At 35.0% G+C, this 15,329-nt stretch overlaps 1 protein-coding gene across 1 annotated transcript in view; it reads right to left on the minus strand.

Moving 5' to 3' along the window:
* Positions 1-14,510, minus strand: part of LOC126374782 (hemicentin-1-like) — a 113,670-nt gene extending 99,160 nt beyond the window's left edge. The window contains exon 1 of the mRNA XM_050021495.1: positions 14,397-14,510. The gene's annotated coding sequence lies outside the window, so the exon portion shown is untranslated. The remainder of the gene's footprint in view (positions 1-14,396) is intronic.
* Between the last annotated feature and the right edge of the window lie 819 nt (positions 14,511-15,329).

Here is a 15,329-nt window from a genome sequence, read left to right on the forward strand (position 1 = left end):
GATGATGATGATTTTTGTATTTCTAATGTATCTTGTTTTTTTATTCCTTTTTTTTTCTGGTTTGTACTTTTTAGTGTTCAAATGGTCAATCACACTTCCTGTCTCATAATTAGCTGATGTAAGACACTGATTCCCAAGATACAGGCTTAAGCTTAGTTTGGGACTCAGGGTTTAACAATTAATTTGTGCAATCACGTGTAAACCCAAATTGTAAACCTAAAATTGTACAAATCAATTTTTATAAATAAATCAATTTACTTAATTTAAAAAAAATAATTTAATTTATTTTATTTAAAAAAAAAATAATTTTATATGCTATGATAACTATAGCAAACATTTTCAAGCCTGTAATTAGCGTCTAAGATAAATAAATATAATGAACTGTGTATACAATAATTTCCAGTTTATTTATTGCCTTAAAGTCCATCACAATAAAACGGAAACTCTCAGTTAACTTCTACGACATCTTTCATTTATGAACAAAAGGATTAAAATTCATAAAAGCTATTGTACAGGCATAAAGTCGAAAGTTACAACATGGCTGTCATTTTAATTGTTGTAGGGCCTGTAAAGAGGATTATGTTTCCATTATAGAGTGTCATCGGCCTATCGAATCGAGTATTAGAACGTCAATCTGTCGACCTCGTGTCATTCAGGCCTTTGTTCACTGATTAGTTTCCAATGTCGCCAAAGACCGTGTAACGGACTTATTTTGTTAGGTAACTGACTTATTGGTCGGATTTCGATCACGGGTGCCTATAGAGCTTTGTATTAACTAGTCATAAGAAGTGTAAAGAGTGAAGAGTAGTATCTGAAATATTTATCAATTTATATATTTATATAATTTATTTATTTATTATAAGTAGTTTTAAATCAATTGTGCTCTATTCCTATTCGCACCCAGGCTAGAGAGCGCGCTAGGCTAGAGTGAATAGGCATTTGCTAGGTAACCTTTTTTTTTTGACTTGACTTATTGTAGATTTGCCGCAGATGGCATTAACTACTTGGCCGGACAAATGGGGAGCGCTGAAGGCTCTCACCCGGTACAAAGTTTAAGACAACAGGCCTGCGGGTGCCCAGTTGGGCGCGAACCTCGGCTCAGGGCGTCGTCTGAGAGGAAAAATATTTGAAAGAATTAATTGACCCTAGTGGGTCGATAGCGATAAGCGCTGAATGAGGGAAATCGTCGACCACGCCGGCGGGGTCGGTATCGGGGCCCTGCTAGGTAAGCGTGATCCACCCCAGACCACATGGTCACTTATCAGGTGAGATTGTGGTCAAAAGCGAGTCATTATTATTTTTAAGGACAAAATTTCATTGTTTTGGCAACATTAAGTGTTTTCTCTCTTTCTAAACTCATGCGGGACTTTGCCTCAAATTGTACAAAAATCTGTGCTGTCAAAGTTTTTGGTTAATACGATGAAAGCATCCACCAACCTGCAGCGGAGCACCATGGAGGAGTATGTATTCCCTATACTCCCTCCGTTTGATTGAGGGGAAGCCTGTACCCAGCAGTATATAGGCTGTTTATGATGGACTATTTATGATAATAAAAGTGTCTACAACTTGTTCTATGATAATTTGTGACTTAACCCATATATTGCGTGAGTTTATAATATATGTTGTGTGCATGTATTATAATATATATATTAAACACAAAGTTAACAAGTCATTTAATAAAATTTCCTTACTTTAATATCACATTATTATAACCACAGCGTCTAATACTATAATATTATCTTCCTACAACCTTCTCCTGAGGGCTAAGAGCGTCGTTAGTACCTATTACATCACATATTAATTACGGACAAGATAAAATCAAATAATACCCTAATAAATTACTCTACTCGGTATTTTTCTATTGTATGTTATGACGAGATAATTTTATATATTGTGGTACAATGTGCGAAAGCTTTTTTTAACTTGAAAAATTGTAGCACAGATTTTGGACAGAAAGTTGTTTGGAATTTAAAGGATTTTTGTTTTAATTCTTAATACATATTTCCAATAGATTGCGTTGGTGTCAGTATATATTTTTTTTTTATTTTATTTTTATTTTTTATTTTTATTTATTTAAGGAAAACATACAGCTTTTATAACACATTATAAATATAACACATATAAGTAGTACAATAGCCAATCAAGTTTTCACCAAAGAATAATACCTGCTATTGGGTATTCAAAGAAAAGCAACTCATACAATTAGAGGAAAAAAAAAACCGAAAATTTATGACAAGCATATAGTGCTCCAACGTAAAGATTTTACAATTTCTACTTTTTTCTACCTATTAAGTTTTTTTTTTTCTTTTGATAGATAAAGAATGACGTTATATATACTAAAAATTCACATGAACAGGACGACTATCCGTTAGTGTAAATGGTTAATACGCTCGACCCGGCTTGACAAAAGCTGCAGGTTTAAATCCCGTACAAATCAGATTTTTTCGATTTAATTTTCTGTTTATTGTTTTAAAAGTTGTGAATATTGCTTCAATATAATAATTAGTATTTGGATACGTTGACGTGTTAGCTTCTTCTGTTTTATTGTGTGAAAATAAATCAATAATATTTATACTTTATAGTTACTAACTTTTTATACAAATTATTATAATAATAATTTGCATTGAAATTAATTTCGGAAAACAGTAATAAAAATAACCGAATTACTAGTTTAGTTGATGTTAAATATGTGTTACGATCATAATTAATTCATCATTATCATCGCCTACATGTTGGTTCTATCATGGAACATCCCCTTACAATTTTATACCCACGTTAGATCACATATAAATAAAAAGTCATCAAAACTCATATGGAAACTTTCCAATCGCACTTAAAGGCGTGTCGACCATTTGAATATTTGAAGAGTGTTCCAGAAGTCTTTTTGATTCTAATTTATTAATGAACCTCCAGAGACAAAAGCGGGTAGTTTCATAAAATATGATCTTCATAAACCAGACCCTTGCAAAACGACCCTCTGCAAATTAGGACCCTTGCTGACTGTCTAGAATAGAGGGTTTATGTGCCTGTCTCTTATAGGTCATTGACCTTTGTGTAGGGTAGATGGCTGGATCATAGACAAAATAATCATATATTATTATTTAGATAGAAATAGAAATTAGGCTAAGACGATTCCCCTAGTAGTTGCGGCTTCCGAATACATCCCGCTCAGGGACGGTACTGAAAAATATCGGCGTCCGAAGGACGTAATATCGCACCCTTCGTGGAAAAACGCAGTAAGTTGATTTTATCAACTTTTCAGGAGCTAAAAAAAACTGTCCTACTAATTAGGTATAAGTCCTGGAAATAACCTTCAAAGAGAAAATAATAGCAAAATGTAGCCCGGATTGACCCACATTTATTAATTTTTAATTAATAGTGTATATTTGAAAAAAAAATAAAAAAACACGATTGCGTAGATATTCCACGAAACTATAATCAAACGTTCCGTTGTAAGTACAGACACTGCTTTATTATTACGTAGTGCAAACAACATTGACAGTTGTAACTTTACCTACAACGTTGTTCACCTTCCGATTTCGCCTTACTCGGATGTTGTAAGTATTAGTTACTTCGTTCTTACACGAAAAATTTTAACAAAATATTTTGCGTAAGTTGAGAAACCTATTTGTTCCACGTGAAAGTAAATGATCTTAGATAGTGTAACTATAGAAATTGCTTTTTTAATAAGGAAATATCTCAAAATAATTGTATGTATCTTTAAATACTTGTTTGTTGCAGGGGTTAGTCTAGAATGTAGAAGTATGTATGCTCATACATTATACAGGGTGGCCCAGAACTTCAAGTTCAAAATGAAAAATTTGATAGAGTGGCTCATTGGCTACTAGAAACACCCCCATGTATGTTCAGCCATAATTTATTATTATTTATAGTTTAGGAGATATGACCTATTTTGTACCTTTTTCTAGATTTTCTACCTTACTTCAGAAATAATCATTTTGTCGCTATCCCTTTCTTAATAATTATTTTATTTTACTTCACAACTACGTCTAAAGATATATACCGCTAGGTAAAAAAATAAAAACAGTCAAATCAAAGACAAAAAAAAAGTTATTGGAAGTCAAAGTGAGAATTGGACCAAAATTGTCACAGTTGTTAAAACTTCGCTGAAGAATAATTAACACATGAGATTGGCATGGACGCTGACAGTAGGTATCTCTAAAAAACTGCTCCATTTAATAGGCTTTTAGACACATCCAAAAAAAGTACCCTTAATAGAAGCAATAAACTAAGTAATTAGACCTCAAAGATGGCAAGATAGACAGATTTGAAGGAAAAAATTACATTCTCATACAATGTAGGTAGCTGCTTCTTTCTAACGTTGTTAAAGGTGCTCAAAGACACATTTTCAATAAAAAGAATCACGCTCATAATCGCTAACAGGGTAGACATAGCAACAGTCTGAAGACAAAACTTGCAGTCACTTTTGGTATTCATATTGTAATGAAGGTAAAAGTTATCCCCAAACACTGTTGGTGATTCATACTATGAGATACTAAAATAAAATCTGTCTGTCTTGCAATCTTTGAGGGCTAATTACTAGTTTTATGCCCCTATTAAGGGTACTTTTTTTGATGTGTCTAAAAGCCTATTAAATGGAGCAGTTTTTAAAAACACTTTCAGGGTTCATGAAAATCTCATGTGTTTATTATTCTTCGGCGAAGTTTTAACAACTGTAACAATTTTAGACGAATTCTCACTTTGACTTCCAACTTCCAATGACTTTTTTATCTTTCATTCGACTGTTTTTATTTTTTCACCTAGCGATACACATCCTTAGGCATAGTTATGAAGCAAAATAATTAGAAATTAAAAAGAAAAAATTAGAATTATTAAGAAAGGGATAGCGACAAAATGATGATTTCTGAAGTAAGATAGAAAATCAAGAAAAAGGTGTAAAATGGGTCATATCTCCTAAACCGTAAATAATCGCTGAACATATATGGGGGTGTTTCTGGTAGCTAATGAGCCCCTCTATCAAATTTTTCATTTTGAACGTGAATTTTTGGGCCACCATGTATATTGAAATAAATTAAATCAGTGTTAAATTAAGTGTTTATTCTAATTTGTATTAAAAACATGAATATTTATTTACTAGCTGTGCCAAAACTCGTTTGACCCGCATGGGTTTTCAGTTTTCAGGGAGTTATTTCTATTTGTAATTAAAATCCAACTTTTAATTTTAAAACGTTTATTAATTATTACATGCATAATCACAAAATAATATTAATACGGTATGGCACTTGCCTTCATTAGAAAAAACCTTCATTTTCAGTTATTACAGTTAATCATTAAGAGTTTTCTTGAACATTTTGCTCCTTTCCGATCACCCCCTCTTTGCTTTTCGGTAGAACCTGCAAATGACAAAATATAAAAACTATTCAGTATGATAATAAATTACTAAAAAGAAAAACAACCATTAATACCTATTATAGTAAGCTTAGAGATGAGCCAATTTTCCAACGTATCCGAAAAGCGACAGAGTCAGTGATAAAAATGTATGTGATTGACATAAGGTTACATGTCAATCTCTCAAATCACTGTCACTGTCGTTTTACGTACTTAATCGTTGCAACTTGGCTAAAACCCTATAAAAGCCAGTTGGTTTGCATAAGAGATAACTCTAGAAAAAACTACATTAAGCAAATCAAAAATATATCTGTGGTTGTTATGATAAGAGGAAAATGACAGAATAATTATACCACAAATACACAGGCACTGACTATTTCAGAGAAACTTTACCACGCGCCGCTTCCAGGTTAGTAGGTAAATAACTATATCAATCTAGAATACAAATACTGAAAGGATATTTCGGCATACAAAACAGGGAACGTTTTCAGCTGCTTAGCTTCCCGGCCAAGTCGTAAATCAGAAATGGTACTAATATTCATTTTAATATTTAATATTAGTACTATTTCCTAATTACCGACATACATAAGTAGTCAAAGTGACACCCATATCGTAGCCGAGCGGCGAGATCACTAGGACATTGCAGTCTGGTTACCGGATGGCCCAAAAGTAAGATGATCTGTGCGTCGGAGAGCACGTTAGGCAGTTGGTTGCGGCTTAATTAAGTATGCAGGTATGTCGTCGTTACATGAGGCATATCAAGGACCTATGGCGGCTCAGTAGTAACCCTGATACTAGGGTTGATGAGGTCAGTCAATTATTGTCTCAACCCACACGAGAGAAGAAGAAGTTTACTCGACTTTAGTAGGATACGGATAGGTACATACGAACCTTCAAGAGAATGTGTCTCATGTTGACTACGACGAGAAGATATCCCATAGTTTCTTGAAATATTTTTGCATTTCTGGTCATTCTTCCACTGGGTTGTACTGGATTGGGTTGCAGTATTAATGGAATCTGTTAATTGTAACATAATGGTTTAAATACATTGTTTGTAGGTAGGTACATAATAGACGTTAAGCAATAAAAATGACCTATTACCAAATCACCCTAATAATTAGACACAAACCTAGATATTTTATCGTTATTTAGGTACTAGCTTTTGCCCGCGACTTCGTCCGCGTGGCGTGTTATATAAGAGAGAGATCTTTGTGTGTGTGGGAGTGCATACTTATGCAGTTTAGATTTTTTCATAAGTACATTTTTTTTTCCCAATAACTCCCATTTTTCAAATTACAGCCAAAAATAAACTTTATATTTACTAAGGTATGCATGCGTGCTAGATTGAATCAATTGATTGAATTGTTTTTTTTTAATTGATTGTTCATTGAGTTTTAATTTTAATACACACTTCCTCTCTTCCCTTCAACGTTGCTGTGCCCTATAGGGTCCATGTTTTAGTTCCTATGCCTATGTAACACCCTATTGTACTACATGGAATGCAATAAATAATTTAATTGAATTGAATTGAAAATATCTATCTTACGCGGTTTCGATTTTTTCATACAAATGTTTTTTCCCACTAACTCCCGTTTCCGTGGGAATTTTGCAATATCCTGTTGCAACTAAGCTTTAAGTTAACTAAGGTACCTGCATGCCAAATTTCAAGCGTCTAACTTAAGCGGTTTAGATTTTTCATACAAAAAGATTTTCCCGCTAATTTCCGTTGCCGTGGGAATTCCGGGAATTTCTTTCTTAGTGCACCTCTACGGTACCTAAGCTATGTCCCTTCCAAATTTCAAATGCCTACGTTTAGCCGTTCAGGCTATGCGTTGATATATGTCAGTCACTGAGTCAGTCAGTTTCTCCTTTTATTTAGATTTGATTTTTTCATACAAATGTTTTTTCCCGCTAACTACCGTTCCCGTGGGAATTTTGTAATATCCTGTTGCAACTAAGCTTTAAGTTTACTAAAGTACCTGCATGCCAAATTTCAAACGTCTAACTTGAGTGGTTTAGATTTTTCATACAAAAGGATTTTCCCGTTAATTCGCGTTCCCGTGGGAATTTGGGAATTCCTTTCTTAGTGCACCTCCACGGTACTTAAGGTACTTGCATGCCAAATTTCAATTGTCTAACTTGAGTGGTTTAGATTTTTCATACAAAAGGATTTTCCCGCTAACTACCGTTCCCGTGGGAATTTTGTAATATCCTGTTGCAACTAAGCTTTAAGTTTACTAAAGTACCTGCATGCCAAATTTCAAACGTCTAACTTGAGTGGTTTAGATTTTTCATACAAAAGGATTTTCCCGTTAATTCGCGTTCCCGTGGGAATTTCGGGAATTCCTTTCTTAGTGCACCTCCACGGTACCTAAGGTACCTGCATGACAAATTTCAAAGGTCTAACTTGAGTGGTTTAGATTTTTCATACAAAAGGATTTTCCCGCTAATTCCCGTTCTCGTGGGAATTTCGGGAATTCCTTTCTTAGTGCACCACTACGGTACTTAAGGTATCTGCATGCCAAATTTCAAACGTCTAACTTGAGTGGTTTAGATTTTTCATACAAAAGGATTTTCCCGCTAATTCCCGTTCCCGTGAGAATTTTGGGAATTCCTTTCTTAGTGCACCTCTACGGTACTTCAGGTACCTGCATGCCAAATTTCAGTTGTCTAACTTGAGTGGTTTAGATTTTTCATACAAAAGGATTTTCCCGCTAATTCCCGTTCCCGTGGGAATTTCGGGAATTCCTTTCTTAGTACACCTCTACGGTATCTAAGGTACCTGCATGCCAAATTTCAAACGTCTAACTTGAGTGGTTTAGATTTTTCATACAAAAGGATTTTCCCGCTAATTCCCGTTCCCGTAGGATTTTCGGGAATTCCTTTCTTAGTATACCTCTACGGTATCTAAGGTACCTGCATGCCAAATTTCAAACGTCTAACTTGAGTGGTTTAGATTTTTCATACAAAAGAATTTCCCTTCACTACTCTGCTCCTATTGATTGTAGCGTGATGAAAAGTATACTATAACCTGTCCAGGAGTGTGAAGAATAATTGTACCAAGTTTCATTAAAATCCGTCCAGTAGGTTTTGTTTCTATAAGGAACATACAGACAGACAGACAGACAGACAGACAGACAGACAGACAAAAATTTTACTGATTGCATTTTTGGCATCAGTATCGACCACTTATCACCCCCTGATAGTTATTTTGAAAAAATATTTAATGTACAGAATTGACCTCTCTACAGATTTATTATAAGTATAGATTAAATAGAAGGTTAGTACCAATGCGTTAATAATAAAATGCATATCAAACTCAAGCGAACAAATAACAAAATCAAGGGTGTTTTTGCAAAAGTTAACTTATATACCTAGGTAGATAATTCACAACCAAGCCGAAATACTACAGTTGATCACGTAACAGTTTTTTTGTTAAAATATCTTTATTTTATTTATATACCAGGTGCTATGCCAGGTGATAGCGAATGTATAAAAACGGCACACCCTAATTTAAATAGGTAGTTAGTTTATAGATTAAAAGCACCGAATAGGCACCTAGGCATGCTTAGTATACTTTAATAATTAGTACAGAGCAGTGCAATCATCATCACGCATTAACCAAACCAACTTACGTCAAGTAGGTAGGTATCTGCTTCTGTGTAAACCTTACAAAACAAAATATTTATAATATTAATAGTCTAATAAATAGTAATATACTAAGTAGGTAAGGTAATAGGTACCTAAAATCTAGCTAGTCTATTTATAAGTAAATAACTCACCATCTTCGATTTTGTCCAAGTTGAGCATACGTATAATCCTTGGGTTTTTTACTTCCACACAAAGATATGTACGCTTCGAGTAGCCACCATGAACAAATTAAATAGAGAGATAATTATTACATCTATCCAACATTCGTCAATCATGACTTTTTATTCTAACAAAAATCGACCTTATTATTACTGCAATGCGATCGTTATTTGTAGGGTCGTATGCTGACTGACGGAATACCGTGGTAAAACTACGATCACAAATAGACAATCAGCTTTCACTCTACAAATAACGATCACAGTGCGATAATAATAAGGTCGTTTTTTATAAACTTCGTCGGCTATAATTTTGTCTATGGGTGATCTTGGTTTTACCGTGGTAAAAGCACAATCAGCATACGACCCTACAAATAACGATCACAGTACAGTAATAATAGGGTCGATTTTTGGTTGAATATAAAGTCGAGATTGACGAAAAATTGGTGGATAGATGTAATACCTCTCTAATATCTTTCTAATACCTCTCTTTGAGTGTGCAGCCCGCCGCCGCCGGCGCGGCGTAAGTACAGTAATTAGAATAACACGACAAATGATTCAAATTATTGCCTTTAAAAGAGTTGTATTCATATTTACGAAGAGTGTAGTATAAAATATGTCATCGAAAAATGAAGTTAAATGAAATAACGTAATAGTAATATCAAATCTTGCTTGGAAAAAAAAACGTGATTATATTTACACCAAACCGTTACGCTAAAAGATTCGCAGAATAGGCAAGTAGCTGGAGTTACACCAAATAGTAACGCTAAAAGATTCGTGGAATAACGAAGTAACTAGACGTACAACCACTGTCGTGTCGTATAATGTCGTGAAACATGTTAGTACGTTTACTTACGACTCGACCATCCTAAAAAACTTTCGTGTAAAATCGACGTAAGTGTTATTATGACTTTACTATATGGGAAAATTACAAAAAAAAATCACGTATTTATACTTACTTTCTTATTATGGGGGAAAAATATTTTTATCAATGTTGCACAATTTCATTGTTTTTGTAATAATTTCTTCATTTTTACTGATATCTTAATGAAAATTTGTGAGAAGGTGTATTCGTGTACGCTGAATTGAATGGTGCAATAAAAAAAAAATGTCGCTAGTCCACTTACTGCGTTTTTCCACGGGGGGTGCGATATATACGATCCCGATGACCCGATTACTCTAGCCATAGAGGCGGCCAATCACCTCGCGACACCAAACACTTCTTTTTTTGGTTTTGAGATAAGTATTTACAAATTTATTTTCAAATGACAATGTCGACAACTTGTGTGCGCCGCAGCGTAGACTTTAAAACAATATTTTTTAAATAATACAACAAACAGTGTCAACTGCTTGTCGCTGGCCACTGGCGATTGTGGTAGGTGGCCGGCTTGCGCCGACACTTCCTTAGTAAGCGCTCATTATTGAGTATGAATAATCATTTCATACATATATAAACTAACGCTTATTTCCCACCGGGGTAAGCAGAGACTATATTATAATTCCATTTGCTTCGATCCTGACACACTTCTCTTGCTTCTTCATTTCATCAATAGCTTCATACACGCACGCCGCGCCGGTTCAGAGTAGATCGTACTAAACCTAAGGACATGTCCAATTTAGTCGTCTCCAATAATCATTTCACAAATATTTTATAATAGTAATCTATTGTTAAAAACGATACACACACGCTTCGTATGCAAGTTGCCTTCTGATTACTTCTGGTCCTGCATTTTGTGGTTATAATGGAACAATTTAAATATTTAAGTACTTGCTTACTTTACTTATAATTGAATAATGCTTTTTCATCCTAATTTTTTGTAATAAGTATTTTGGCTTTTGACTACCAAATCCATAATTTAGTTACCGTATAGTGAAAACCACGCACACACCCACATTCCCGAGAAATGCATTTTTGGAAGTATGTGACCTAATCTGTATTGGGCTGGTTTTCCCTTTGCCGTTTAGAAGGTCAGACAGACAGTCGCTTCTGTAAAAACCGGACCTGTCAAATCTTCAGGTTAGGTAAGCGGACCCTGTAAAAACGGGATAATGCTAGGGGGATGATAGTGAAAACCGCGTGAGCGCCTTTTCAAATAATCACATTGATCAATGTGATTTTTCAAAAAGCCATTTACACGGTTTTCTGCATTAAGAATATTAAAGTGTCCATAAGAAACATATTTTGTATTCATCGTAACGGACAAAACATGAAAAAACATGTAACTACATTCACACGTGTATGCCAAAATTCACACTTGGGTTGGTTCGTTACAAAAAGGTCGCGGGTTCAAATCCTTTCCATTGAACTATTCAAGCGATCCGCTTTCCCGCCCCCGATGTACATAAGTTTACAGTTGGGTGATCAAACGAGAATTTTGGTATCATTTTTTTCTGAAAAGGTGTTGTGGAGCTGTAGTATTTATATATATATTTTTGTATTCTTATTTCGTTTGTTTTTTGTTTACCCTTACTATATATATTTCCAAAATTCACATTTTTAGAGAGTTCCATAAACGTCTAAGAAAAGTTTGACGTTTTGTATAATATTAACTGAATGCAAAGAAGACTTGATTAATAAAGAAGAGATTAATAGCGTTTATTAAAATATATTTTGATCGAGCACTGATAGGAAGGACGCGAATGAATGGATTATGTTATACTTACCGTGTATTTTATCTAAAGCTCACGACTATATTCCAAATCGGGTAGTCAGAGATAAATCCATCGCGAGGTGAATTAAGTACCCTCACCTCACTGAGTTTTGTATTACACCAAAGTGATACGTGGTGAAACGTATCACCGTCTATAATATTCAAATTCAAATTCAAAAATATCTTTATTCAGTAGGTAACATAGTTACACTTTGAATCGTCAATTTTACATAACGAACGTCTCATCCGCCTAAAACTACTGCAGCTTCTCACAACCTGTATAGCCAGGGAAAAGAAGCTGCAAGAAAAACCTCGGCACAGGGCCCTAGACGTTCTTTAAAAAAATAAAAATAAACATAAAATATTGGTATACAATTGAGTAATTTAGCTGCCTAATATCAGTTCTCAGACAGTTAATCCCATGCATTCATATCTTCTAAATAATCACTAACTTTATAATAACCTTTTTTGTAAAGTTTATTGTTTAACTACTGTCTTAAAAAATATATATAATACCAATACCACCGTATATTATAATATGTATGTATGTATTATATTTGTATTTATATACATAAACAGCCAATATACGTCCCACTGCTGGGCACAGGCCTCCCCTCAATCAACCGGAGGGGGTATGGAGCATACTCCACCACGCTGCTCCACTGCGAGTTAGCGTTAGGCTCACGATCTGGAGGTCCGGGTTCGATTCCCGATGGGGACATTGTCGAAATCACTTTGTGAAACTGTCCTTTGTTTGAATCACCTGATTGTCCGAAAAAGTAAGATGATTCCGTGCTTCGGAGGGCACGTTAAGCCGTTGGTCCCGGCTGCATTAGCAGTCGTTAATAACCATCAATCCGCACTTGGCCCGCGTGATGGTTTAAGGCCCGATCTCCTTATCCATCCATAGGGAAGGCCCGTGCCCCAGCAGTGGGGACGTTTATGGGCTGATGATGATGAAGCGTATACCATTCAGACACATCCCTATTTCAGTGACACAAGGACCCAAGAAAGCAGGTAGACGGGTATTCAAATGTATGATAATATATACTCATTTCTCGTACATGGTTGTTAGCTAAATTGGGTTGAAGACACAAGATCCATTGTGTAAATACTATCAACAGACAGTCGGCAAGACGGACGGGCCCGAGAACCCTTATGAATATTGTCACGGATCATCCCCTATATTCCAAGACGTTTATCTCCTATTATGAAACATAAACAGGCAACATAAAGAGTCTCTTTAAATTAAACGCAGGCAATTCCACGGCCTTTATCCAAGGAAAATGATAAAAAATGTCTTTAATTAATTTCGTGTCTTTGTTTGTTTTGCTTGGCATAATCGCAGTAACCCTTCCGTGACGACCGACATTATAGATAAGTTCGGCACTTTGCGCCAGATTTCGTAAAAGTGATTATTAGCTTAATGAATACATAAACATAACATCACGCCTGTATCCCCAAAGGGGGAGGCAGAGGTGTATAGCAAAGGCACCCACTCCTCGCTGGATTTAATGTTTCAAAAAGAGGCGAGTCTGTTGCCATCGGGAAAAAATCCTAGAAACCACGTGACAGAATTATCAATAATCCAAACATGAATTCAACGCTACAAAGTCGAATGTAATGGTTTAAATTTCCGAGCCGGATTTCTTTTTTTTTTTGACGTGACTTATTGTAGATTTGCCGCAGATGGCATTAACTACTTGGCCGGACAAATGGGGAGCGCTGAAGGCTCTCACCCGGTACAACGTTTAAGACAACAGGCCTGAGGGTGCCCAGTTGGGCCCGAACCTCGGCTCAGGGCGTCGTCTGAGAGGAAAAATATTTGAAAGAATTAATCGACCCTAGTGGGTCGATAGCGATAAGCGCTGAATGAGGGAAATCGTCGACCACGCCGGTGGGGTCGGTATCGGGGACCTATGAGCCGGGATTCGAATCCGTGACACTTAGATGTAAATGAATAAATTTTGTTACACCTATATAACAACAATACAACAATCTTACGGCTTTATTGACTTTAGAAAGTAGGTAGGTATTAGCTTAGAATTTGCGATGTGTAATTAATTAATTCGTAGAAATGCAAATAAAATTATGATTATATTTTGTACTTATGTAGTTTACATATCTCGTAACTGTGGAGTCCCGGACTTCATTATTATAAATAGCCATCTGTGTCCCACTTTAGGGCAAAGGCCTTTTTCCTTTCTTCCACACCTCCCTGTTCAAAGCCCGTTCGTGTAAAATTATAAATTGTTAATTAATTAAATCATTATAGTCTACAAGTAAGATACAAGAAAAACAAAACAGTTGAAATCTGTGAGAAATGAAAGTACTTATAACGAAATCAAAACAAAATATCAGTTTTTATTTAATCTACTAAGACCATACTTACGAATAAAAATACAGGAAGAATGATTTTTCCAAATTTGATTGATTGTACGTTACATTTTATTAGCGTTAATTAATTATAAACAGAGCCTTACTCAATTGAAAAACAGCATGTTATTATTCCACTTAAAATATTTTCGATTCAAAATTACACTTTGTTGGCAGCGATTTAATTTATTACCGTGTTATTAAGTCAGTTTACATGTCACGGGCACTATCGGTTTATTATAGTCTGTGAGCACACGTGCGTATTTATCGAGACCGTCCGAGAGACAACCTCCCGCGGTGAGCTCCGACGAAGCACTGATTCGGCATTGGAGGATATTTTCCAAAGGTGAGGAGTTCGGCTCTTCTCGGGAACCTTCGGCCACCATCGGCTCTCATCTCGATTCGATTGTGAAAAAAGAATTTCATATTTCATGCAGTAGAGCAACACAGGTTTTTCTGGAAATACCTACTTTTCCTAAATTAAAGGTGCGGCAACATCAGGAGTGTTGTGGGTACTATTTAATTAATCAATTTTGATGACATGGTTGACAAATTAATTGAGATAGGTATAGATTTTATAACCTACTAAGATACTTGCCTCACTCACTTACATTCTTATCTTATTTTTCACTCTTCTTACATAGCTGTTTTTTATTAAATCACGCACGTTAATGTTTAAATTATTGACTTATTAAATAGTTTCAGCACTTTGATAACTACAAGTTTTTTTTTAAAAGTATATTTATATGTAGAAATACATTATACGTACTTTTTATTTTTAATCTAATCTTATCTTACTAGCCTGTAAAAATGACAATTTCCGTCATGTCCCACGTTGGGCGCCAGTATCACATTATGTTAAATAGCGCTCTTGAAGTTGTGTGTAATTATTATTTATAAATGTTAAACTGTTACTTTGACTCGACTCGAATAGAAAGTGGAATAGATTGCATGGAACATACACTTCTCTCTAATGGAATGAGAGACGACAGTAACCGGTGGGAATTGAAAATTTTATAATAATTTGAATTAATTTATTTGATTATTTTTATTTATTTATTAAGTACATACTACATCATTATAAGACAATTACTAAAATGCATCTACAAATTAGTAATTTTGTTAA

The sequence above is a fragment of the Pectinophora gossypiella genome, chromosome 18 (assembly GCF_024362695.1).
Source record: "Pectinophora gossypiella chromosome 18, ilPecGoss1.1, whole genome shotgun sequence".
Taxonomy (NCBI): Eukaryota; Metazoa; Arthropoda; class Insecta; order Lepidoptera; family Gelechiidae; genus Pectinophora; species Pectinophora gossypiella.